Here is a 12528-nt window from a genome sequence, read left to right on the forward strand (position 1 = left end):
CACCCATGTACTGCTTTGTTTCGTCATCACCGGTAGCTCCTTGTCAATTGTGTTTGTTATCGGTGATACGATTGGTGGTGACTCAACATGCTTGCTTGCCAGAGGTGATGTAAACAGAGCCCTGATTGGTGGCGCCACCGGGTTGATCGCTGTGGGGTTTGGGCTGATCCAAAATGGTGATGCTGAAAGTTGAAAGATTTAGTAGTGTTAACGAAAACATGCTCTGTTGCATTACCTGTAATGTCATTACATGATCAAGGCCGAGCCAGATAAGGACAAGCGTTATGGATTAACAAGTTCTTTAACAAGGTGATGTAGAGAAACGTTTCATTACCTGAATAAAGAAGCTATAAAGTTTATCCTTATTTGACACCAGGTTCGAAGCTGGATGTTTGGCGCAACCACCTAACACTTTAACCATAAACCTATACATCGAAGCCTCCAGATCGTGTGATAAGAGGAAAATACATGGTCTCTGATGATGCGATCTTGAGGTGTGACAGTCAATACAACATGTCAACCATTACTTACAATCAGATAGAGTGAAACCTCTTTAAACCGGTACTTGCCCATACCTTAGATGTGACAACAGTTCAGAGTGTACATTACAAAGAATATTATAACACACCAGCTATACCGGACACTTCTTAATCTGGAAGTTTGCTTTTTCTGGACGTTTTGCTGATGAAGTTACCATTACTCCTTTGGACAATTACAATAGATTCTGATATTTGTGTCTGAATAGCCATTGGTTGCTATGGAAATAATTACCTTGGAAACTGTTGAAGTAGTTGCGGTTGTAAGGTAGAGGAGTGTTGACACTGACGGAGGCACGACCATCGGAAGTCCAAAGACGATAGAGTGGAATCTGCATGTATCTCGCTGAAACCATAGTCATATTAACTGATGGATGCTTTCATATACTGGTCTACCAATACCAAGTAAGTATTACAATATCCGGATATTCACTGGATACTAGCATGGATTGCTAAAGACCAGTTTAAACCGGATCTTCAGAATTCTGGCCCATCAGACATTTTTACAGACCACCCTCATACTGTTATAACACAATTGTGCGTGCAGTGTTAAACAACCAAGAGGAATCCAGGAAGAATTTGTTTTCATGGATACCCAAAAGGTTAAGCCTTTATCTTACTCAGTATCTGGGACCGTATTGTTCCAGTCGTCTGAGGGTGTGTAGTTTGTGCTAGATCAAATCCCGGTTCACGCTGCATACGTTTCTTGGCTTGTTACAGATCTATTCTTGTGATCGCTGGTTTTACAAGAATGTTCAGCATTTACTTCTTACATGACAATATCCTTCTCCCACACGAATCTGCTGGTGACACAACATTGTTCTAAACGGAATTCAAACCCCACTCACTCACCGACTCACCCACCTACCCACTCATTCCCAATTACCTTGCTTTGCTGTCATTGGTCGAGATGCCTGGCGTCGAACTGAAACACGGGAAGGAATTATACATACCTGATAAAAATTACCGGGAAATCGGGGAAACTGCACACTTGCGACTGTCAGAAATATCCAGATCCCATAAAGGCATTACATAATCGCGCCTGGACCATACAAACCAATAATTTAAAACAGTGAGCAGTTGATGTTGCATTTTCTGATACTTTAGCCTGCAATGACATTTAAATGGTTGCTATGCATTTTTCACATCTCTTTTGAACCCGTGGACTTTAGAATAATAACTCTTGTGCATATTATCCCCGAAATATGTGTGTATTAACTGTTTCGTCAGTTCTGGTCGTATATTATCAAGAGCCAAGTTGATATTGAAGAATTTGGATCAGGTACAGGACCCCATGTGTCTGTAAGCGAGGTATCGTCGACCTTCAGACTCACCTCTGACCTTTCCAATCCCTCGACCTCCTGAAGGCCGTCCGTGCAAATAGGATGCTTGGTCGTGGTTGTTGCCATGGTAACCAAGGGCTGGTCCTGAGTGGAAGGCATGGTGAGGAGTGTATTCTGGCAGAGATGGAATCACGTGTTTTGATGATGTCAGAGAGACGTAACTCCACAAAAGCACAGAGGGGATAATTTTCATGGCTGAAAATTCTGTAACTGGAAATAATACCAACAGTTGAACAGTTCTAAAAAGATGGTTTACATGTACTTAACACACAGACAGTGCTATACAGTGCTATAATTTAAATAACCCTGGAAGGGTCCTTGTCGGCACGAGTGCTACAAATGAGGTACCCCAGGTACATTTTTGTACACACATTCGTACCCTAGCCAAAACGTCATCCTCCAGTTTGTGCTTTTGATTTTCCAAAATTGGATTAGCCTGTCAGGCGAGATTACACCATCTCTGGTACCCAGTGCGCGTGGAGTACGTACATCTGGTATCAAAAGATGGTGAGGGTGTTATCTGGTCTGAGGTTCTGCATCAAGGAAATGCAGGACCAGGACTCACAGACTAGGTATCAGGGTCGTAACGGGGTATCCAGGATATGACACTTTCTTTACTGCTTTTCTTTCTACTTGGTTTCGCTGTTCTAATACACTTCCTCTGTATCCGTGAAAATCCGGGTTAAAATTGATCTTCAGTAACCCACGCTCGTCGCAAGACAGGACTAACGGGATCGGGTGGTCAGGATCGCTGACATGGTATGCACATGTCATAGTATCTCAATTGTTTAGATGGACGCACATGTTGTTTATCACTGTATTTGTTGGTCCAGACGTTATTATTTACGGACCGTGACCATATAGCTGGAATACTGTTGAGACGGCAATAACAATTAACGATGCAAAAACCTGACTCATAGTCTCAGTCTTAAACATCAGTACACCTCATCCCACCCACGCCATAAACACCTAGATACTTTCTATTGTGACTTTCCTACAATTGTACCAGATCAAAGAACAACTTATCTCTACAATACGTTTAATCCTTTTGTTGGCAATATGGGGGATTCAGCGGTCTATATATTGACACCTTAATAGCGTATCGAAGAATGATGGCCATACATCACCAAGGTCATGCAGTGGTGACGAGAGGTCATCGCAAGGTCCTGTGAGGTCAGCGAGTCTGCATGTTATCTGCATCAGTAACTTCTCACTGTGATGAGCAGTAGAGCAGTGGCCCGCATCAAATAGTATAAGATTGTCAGAAAGACTTAAAATATCCCAACCTTTCTAGTGAGTGAGTGGTTTTGGTTTCAGCAATATTCCAATATTCCACGGAGGGGGAGAGCAGAAATTGGTTTTACACATTCTACCTATATGGGGAACGTCTAGTTTAAAGTATTCCCGTCCAGATAAAAACATGAACGTTCATAACCAAAATCCTTAAAATAACACTCTACCGAGCATACCGAGTAAGTGGGTGAATGGTGTTTAACGCGGCACGGATGTCTGAGGGTATTTAAGTACACTTGGTACAAGCCGTCATCAACTGAAACCCTCAGTGGATGTGCCAAATTCTAGTCTATCTAGCACACCTATCATACATTTTTGGGTTTGTCGGTTAAATCTTCAGAAATCAAAACTGAGTATCAAGTGCTTGTACTGAGCGTTAGATCCGTCTAATCGGTAGTCCTACGATGGGGAAGGTAGGCGTGTACCTCCCAAAAAGCAGTCGAACATGAAACACCAGTGCTACAGAATGTGCACACGAAACAATGGTTACCTTTCTAAATAAATTTCGGGTGGCGTTGATGCGAGGATGTGTTTATTGTTAATATACTCTTAAAAAAACGTAAGGGATAATGAACAAAAGTTTCAAGGACAGACATTTTATGAACGCACCATCATTCTCTCTATTACCACCCCTAAACACAACTCATGGTATGCACGTGCACAACGCAGTAGAACCATACACGTGCACTGTTGATTTTCGTTTGTTTTAAAACGAAATCGTATACATGCAAAATACATGACATACACCAATCATCTTTCAAAAGCGACTACATTCCAAATAACTATGATTGTAGAGAAGTACAAATGGTGATGCACTTTCAAAACATTCAATAATATCATATTAACATTGATTGACTCCGATAAATCTCCTAAATATATTTAATCTTAAATGATAAACAATGAAGATGCCCTACTTTTTTATAGAGTATATCTGTTGGACACTGTTAAAGACGGAAATAGTACTTGAGCGACGAACGTTATGGACTTTGTACCAGATTCCGGATATTTGGTCAGAAATCGTCAGAAACGGTTCCGGTGGTCCAATCTGACACCGGCGTCATGCCACATACTCATACATTGGTGGAGGGTGTGTCCTGTACGTACATGAAGTCGACATGCCGTCGACATGAAGTCGCAAAGTTTGAACGTATCGTACTGAAAGTATTTCAGCATTATCCCTCGTCTGTAAATGTCAGCGAAATGTCAAAATATGAGCAATGTAATGTGATGCATTCATCTCTTGACTGACAGTTTGAAATTAGAAATTGACATGCAAAATCCATGCAAATGACGGAGCTGTCCTGAATCTACATGTCATGTCAACCCTGAAGACGTGATACGTGCAAGTATTCAATGGAGTGAGTGAGTGAGTGAGTGAATGACTGATTTAACCTATCATAAATATAAACTTAAGGGTATACAAGGGTTTCCCCATTTCATAAAATAAATAAATATATAACAAACTTATCTTATAATTACATACTGGCAATACACCATACAATGATGTACAATCGACCAGAGAACATTGATGAAGAATAGTGTATATGTTATCTATACATCAGATGAGACGTGCGTTTGGGTAGCCCAGTGGTGCAGGCATCCCCTCGTCACGTCAAACTCTCGACATGGTTCTGTTCCTAACGTGGTAATCAATATGTGAAGCTCACGTTTGTTTCTTGCTATATCGTAAACTAAACATTGCCAACAGAGACGGTTCTGTAAGATAGTGTGTACTTGGATTGCATCCCATTTGAGAACCATACAGCAGATGAATATAATATTATAATCATACTTAAATGAAATAATACACTTGAATGTTTGTGTCTGTTGTTTAACGCCGCTCTGAGAAAATATCAAAAATAAAAATAAAAAAATAAATCCCGACAAAACATAAAAAAACCCAAAATAACAAAATACCAGACAACGAATCCCAAACAAACAAACAAATAAAATGAAAAAAAGGAAGAAAGGAAGAAAGACAACATACAGAGTGCTACTTACGTTGCGGGGAGACGATGAGGTCTGTGTCAGTGATGGCAGGAACTAGGGCTGCCTTCTGATATCAGCTGGCTTTGATTCCTTGACTGATTGACATGTGACAGAAATGAAATGTGTCATTCACATGATACACTGGGCTAGATTTAATGTTGTCGTGAAGGAGACGCATGCTTCTATTAAACGAATGACCTTGACACCGACAGATCAGCAGTAGCTATATTTCATTGTCAATTGCATGCACTGCCAATACATTGTGGAAGATTTGAGAAACATTTCTTAATGGTGTGTCCGAATTTTCCTGTTCTTTTTAGAGAGTTTTGTTTTGTGTCGTCACATGACAATTGCACAGAGGTAATACAGCAACGAGTGGATAAGCAGTAAGGGGTTTGGAAATTCTGTCTGGATCATACACACCAAAGATTTGAAATATAAGCACGATAACCCATATACCAGACTTTGTCATACGCATTCCAAATGTATGGAATCGAACCCGGATCTCGGGTGTGACGAGCGGACGCTTTAACCACTGGGCCACCACGCCGCCACCACACAGTAGGGTCACACATTGTGTCCAGCCGATCCTCTTTTGTATTGTCGTTTCGAAGTATGAATATATTTTCTGAGGATCAAATACGGAAGGGTAGTCACGACTGCGAGATAGGTTTTCCTAGATTAATTAATATATAAATGATAGGTAAATTGAATATATAATTCCATCGACACATTGACATTTATTTAGTTGTGATATGTGAGTGCAGATGGTGGTGTGCCGAGGTCAGAAATAGACTGAACACATCACGGCAGGATCTTCTCATGAGGTCAAAACAAACCTAGGACTGAGAGAATGTGACATGTGAAAACATATGAAACATCAGGACGAGCGTGCAGGTCATCTGATTCACATTTCATTCACTTCTTACATCAATGAATGATATATTAGTTGTGTTTGTTGTGTTGGACCAAGGATTTGTATTTCATTGTCGAGACAGCAATATTCTACAGGTTGTTCAGCTTGATATGAGCTACTCTGCAGATGCATGACCCGGGACGTCAAATGGCACAAACGGCTGGTCGAGTTAACTTCATTAAACAGGGGAGCAGGGAATGTTGTTATTGTTGCGTTCGTGCGAAACATGCATACATGGAACACAACCTTATCTGTTGACCTTTTTTCCCATTCTTGTTCTATTCGGCTGCTGCTGTTCGCTGCCTGAAAACCGAATAGGAAACATTAAACCACCTGACGTTAGTTGTTTGAAGAAAGCTGGGACATCACGGATTGATATCTCGACTCTGTGATCACAGGCCCTGGTGCCATGTAAAAATATATATATATAAATATTTTTTAGATGAGTGACACCCGTACCGTCGCGAGGAGATGTAGTCAACAACATGATACATTACTGCAAAAGTTTCGAACTCTCCACGACTCCTAAACGTTATAATGTCAAGTACCTGAAGGGACATGTGATTAGCCTGAAATAGATAACTAAAAAAGCTACATGACATGATACAATGTTATAAAAAAAACAACAAACAAACAAAAAACAAAAAGAAAACAAAATACATAAATAATAAAAAAACGCCTCAGTGTAATACTTTCTCTTAACTTAACGTGAGTGAAATTCAGGGGTGGTTGAATATGACCTTGGATCACACCGAGGGATAAGATTGAATTCGTTTACACGTAAAATATGATCAATATCTGCATGTCAACAACGATACAAAATGCATCTAGGACCAATAAACAGGCTTCATACTCATGGATATAGAGAAAATGTACGCATAACATCTGCATTATAAATAAAGTATTAGCAGAGTAGAAGAAATCTAGGCTTGCCTAGAGGTTAAAGCGTTCGCTCGTCTAGCCGAAGACCATGGTTTGATTCTCCAAATCGGTACAGTGTGCCCATTCTGGTGTCCCGTGATAATGCTAGAGTCGTGAAAGAGGCGTGAAACCATGTCATCTCACTCACTGAAACAATACCCGTACTTAGTGATCGATCGATCAATCGAATTTGATTGAAACCTTGCTGTCACAAACACACACACACGCCTAGATCTGTTCCATGTGTGTTTCATGTCGCGTCATTCATCAAAGTAATGCCTACTGTGGGAAATGACAGGCTGCAGGTGTTTATTGCTTTTAATGGAACAATGAAAGAGACATCGGGCGAGCCACGTGCGGGACGATGTCAGTCAAATCCGAGGTCATGTCATTTCATGCTCTCATATGACCTTGACATCAAGAGACATAGGTCAGACTTTTAGTTTTTATTAACTGTCCATAAACTGTCTGCAGGATTTATTTGGTGTTCAGTACCCGTAAATTTCATTTACAACCGAAATGTGGAATTATCCCGTCATTTTGGAGCGCCATGGAATCTATGAATTCAGATAAAACTAATAAGCTGAATTGATTTCTCTGATATAAAACTGATATCCATCTGATTCCAGAATCTACCCACCAAGTCGCATTGGGTGGTCATACGAGGGGATGTCAATATGTTTTGAACCTTGAACATATTTCATACCAAGGTGCCACAGCCTATGGTACGACATTGAACCTTGGGGTGTAGCTGGTGTGATATATACGTTTTGGTATCCTACTCTCAGAAGTTATTGAACAGCTCACATTGACAGAAAGAGACCCCCTCACGGAAGTGAAAATGAATAAAATTGAGTATAGAGCAGTAATTAAGTTTTTAGTTTTTGAAGGAAACTCGGAGAAGAGCATTGAAGAAAGGCTTTCAGCAGTTTGTGGGAAGTCTTCCCCTTCATCTGCTACCATCAAACGATGGGTCAATGAATTTAAGCATGGTAGAGAGAGTCTTGAAGATGACCCCCGTTCAGGTCGCCCAACAACAAGCGCTAGTCAGGAAAACATTGACAGAGTGCATAGACTTGTGCTGGAAAATCGTGGAATCACACTCCACGAGTTAGAGGAGACCACAGGCATTTCACACGGATCCATCGAGACAATTCTTCATGCACATCTCGTCATGTCTAAGGTGTGCGCAAGATAGGTGCCAAGAATGCTTACAGATGAAATGAAGCAAACAAGGGTCACCATAAGATAGTCAGATACAACAAGAATCCAGAAGATTTTCACTTTAGGCTAGTAACCTGTGATGAAACCTGGATCCACCACTATGATCCTGAGAGCAAACAAGAATCCATGGAATGGAAACATGTCACTTCTCCCAGGACCAAAATGTTCAAAGCCTCCACATCAGTGCAGAAGGTAATGGCGACAATCTTCTGGGATAGCAAAGACGTCATCCACATAGATTACTTACAAAAAGGAAGAACAATGAATGGGGAATATTACGCTAACTTGTTGAGGAAAGTGCGACAATCAACCAAGGAGAAGCCACGGGGCAAGATGAGACGTGGTATTCTTCTACATCAAGATAATGCTCCAGTACACACCTCTCGCGTTGCAGCCGCTGCTGTCCAGGAATGCGGGTACGAAATCTTGCCGCATCCCCTCTACTCTCCAGACCTGGCACCAAGTGATTACCATCTGTTAAAAAATCTGAAGAAACACTTGCGTGGTCGTAGATTTCAGGATGATAATGAGCTTTTGCTGTTCAGTATATGCATTATGGAACCAATGTAAGCAAATGTACACTTATCAATTTGTAACGCCATAATTGGCCGAGAGTTAACTCCTATGTACTTACATTATTAAAATTTTTGTCTGAAATAAAAATATGTATTTATTATAATTCAAACCACCTACCATTTTGAAATAAAGTGAAAAGACTCGATTTTAAGTGACGTAATATACGTAGCAGAAAATCTGTGTGCCTTGACAGTACCTTTAAATATTATATATATTAAATATTATATAAATACAGTACCTTTAAATATTATATATATTAAATATTATATAAATACAGTACCTTTAAATATTATATATATTAAATATTATATAAATGCAGTACCTTTAAATATTATATATATTAAATATTATATAAATGCAGTACCTTTAAATATTATATATATTAAATATTATATAAATACAGTACCTTTAAATATTATATATATTAAATATTATATAAATACAGTACCTTTAAATATTATATATATTAAATATTATATAAATACAGTACCTTTAAATATTATATATATTAAATATTATATAAATACAGTACCTTTAAATATTATATATATTAAATATTATATAAATACAGTACCTTTAAATATTACCAACTACAAACTTCGTATTCTACAGCTGACAGCTCAGGCGGTAGTCACCGCCCTTCCCTAGAGCTATGAACGTACGTGGTTGATCGTTCTCTTACTGGGTCGATCAGACATTCCGCATATTAGAGTACGTAACATATGGGTGTTTATACATTTAAATAGTATCTTACTTGGCGTTTAGCTTTCATCATTAGTCGATGTGAAGTCAGGACGGAGGTACTTTGCCCAGTCAGTACTAGCTCACTTAGATAACATGTCGCAGTTCAACAGACATACTATAGGATATATAATATGTACTCCAAGTCGACATTCGTGTTTTAAAAAAGTAAATATTCCCTTTGTTTTGATTCTTCGGGAGTCGACAACCAGACCAACGCTCCCCGGGCAGTAAGTACCTCCATTTACACTAGTGAGTGTAAACTCTTGATGGAGTATATATGGAGATGATCTTTTCAGTGTGGGTAGGCATTTAACTGGTAATTGTAATTCAATATTGGTTTCAGACCAGCTAAAGATGGTAATGTGTAACGTTTCTAGATGACATGTATTATTTAATTAAATGAAATTCATTATATAATTTCCTCTTTCTTTGAATAATCGGACTAGTATTTTTAAGGTAATATAAACATGAAATTTACTACATCATTATTTCTCTCTTTGCGTTAAATTTCAAATGGCGGGCTGTTTCGTATTCAGTCTCAGTCCATTCTAGCGGACCTTGCCACTGCTTATTGACATAGTTTCATTCCTATAGTATATCAATGATCGATTCTTTTCAACACCACAAAATCTACATGGTGGTGATTCTATTAAATTCAGTTTCTGGTTGCATAAATAACTATTTGTTGTGAGAATTCTACGGAGAAAACGATACTGAAGCCATCTGTGTTTAGCACTACAAAATGCTCGAAATAGTACGAAATCATTATATGTTTTCCATAGATTAAATGTGATATCTATGTACAATTCGTTTTCAAATTTGAATGATAAGTGTTTTGTTCATAAGCTCCTTGTGAAGAAGCCGGTTGTAACATGTGCAACATCCACTTTTCTTGATTGTATTACAGTGCATATATTTCCTCATATATTTTTATATTTTTCAAAAATAATTCTTAACTAAGGAAATCTGTATAGGAGCAATTGCTATGGATAGTGTATCTTGTTTATGACACAACTTGTCAAGCACAGTGTATCTTGTTTATGACACAACTTGTCAAGCAAAGCGTCGGGCAATTAGCAAACGCGTCCATGCCAGCTATTATTACAGTGCATATATTTCCTCATATATTTTTATATTTTTCAAAAATAATTCTTAACTAAGGAAATCCGTATAGGAGCAATTGCTATGCATAGTGTATCTTGTTTATGACACAACTTGTCAAGCAAAGCGTCAGGCAATTAGCAAACGCGTCCATGCCAGCCTTAACTAATTAATCACAGATGAAATTAGTGAGCTGTGTCGGCACTGGTCTTTCTTCTCGGCTACATCCCATCGTCAAGTGCAGATAGGTAGGCCCATCTCAGCAGGAGCATGTATACCACCAACTAGGCCGTAATCAAAAATCAACCATCGTACCACCCTCTTTGTCTTGTCGTAAATGCCATGACCACGTCCTGACAGATACTTGGATTAGCAGCTGAAACAAACTGGCCATGGCTATACCATAAAGAAAATCAAGTCTTGTAATAATCTCCTTACCACCTACCTCGTATAGTAAACCTTGTCAGCATAGGGTAGATAACGCATATGGAAAACTCCAACATCGGAGAAAATTGATAACGACAAACGGGTAGAGCTGTGGGTTATAAACTCCTGGGTTCTCCCATCTCAGGCACACTTGCTTGAATAAACCTAAGGAACTCACAGCTCAATCCTTTCTTGTTTCAAGGTTCGCTCCCAATAGCTAATTCCCTCAAATCGAGGCTTGGCAGCCCCTTTAGCCTAGTAAAGTTAAAGGTTGCCCTAACCGGCACGAACATGCTGTCTTAATTGGTTTTATACATTAATGGCCTTGGACGCCGTGTCTAAAGACATACAACGGCAGTTTTAGAAACAAAATGAAACAAAATGACAGACACCCTTCACGTAAGATTCAGATTCCAGTGACTAAAAAGCTCTAGAGATGTTGAAAACATGACAAGTCGGAAGTCGTACACCGAGACGTGTGCCCACTTGATCATCAGTCAGACGAACGAAACTGCAACGACACAATCCAGTTCAAATTCACAAAACACATTGATTCTGGGAAACAGTTATCGATGGCGCTGTCTTCGCCACACCTGCTAGTTTAACAAGGAGCAAGGAACAAGGAGTTGATGATTCATTTATGTCAAAATTCACTGTGCACTACCACATATTTGTCACTGAAGACAGTCATCAAAGAATATATCATCTGTACTTGATCACAATGTGTTCACCTGCCATATGCAAAAAAAAGAGAGTACCTTTATGGCTGGTTAGCATGTTGTATAACGCCGCGCTCAGCAATATTCCAGCTATATGTGGTGGCGGTCTACGTAATCGAGTCTGGGCCAGAAAATCCAGTGATCAAAAGCGCGGGTATCTGTCTAGGCAATTCGGATATGATGACGTGTAAACCAAGTCAGCGCCCCTGACCACCCGATCCATTGGTCGCCTTTTACTACAAGCACGTGTCACTGAAGATCATTTCCATCCCGGATCTTCAGGATGTATCAGCTCCAGGGACTTGGTCAGGGAAGAGTGATTGAGTGAGTTAAGTTTTACGCTGCACTCATTAATATCCCAGGTCTAAGGCGGCGGTCTGGAAATAATTGAGTATGGACCAGACAATCCAGGGATCAACAGCACGGACATCGATCTACGCAATTGGGATACCATGACCTGTGTAAACCAAGTTAATGAGCCTGACCACCCATTAGCCACCTGTTACAAGCATGGATTACTAAAGACCAATTCTAGCTAGGATCTTCAGGTAAACATGTGTTACTGGAGACCATTACTAACCCGGATGTTCTGGGATACCATCTACATGGACTTTGGTCAGGGAAGATGTGAGAGTAGGTTACTTTATTTCAGTACCCATACACTTTTAAAGACATGAAGACAAGCTTATCAAATTTCAACTCAACTGATTGTTTTCACTGCAGGAAGTCTCTGGTTCAGA

General features: G+C 39.6%; 1 protein-coding gene across 1 annotated transcript in view; it reads left to right on the forward strand.

The window, feature by feature from the left end:
* LOC137293751 (macrophage metalloelastase-like) overlaps nucleotides 1-12528 on the forward strand; it is a 167630-nt gene that overhangs the window by 748 nt on the left and 154354 nt on the right. The window lies entirely within an intron of this gene.

This window comes from Haliotis asinina, chromosome 1 (assembly GCF_037392515.1).
Source record: "Haliotis asinina isolate JCU_RB_2024 chromosome 1, JCU_Hal_asi_v2, whole genome shotgun sequence".
Lineage (NCBI taxonomy): Eukaryota > Metazoa > Mollusca > Gastropoda > Lepetellida > Haliotidae > Haliotis > Haliotis asinina.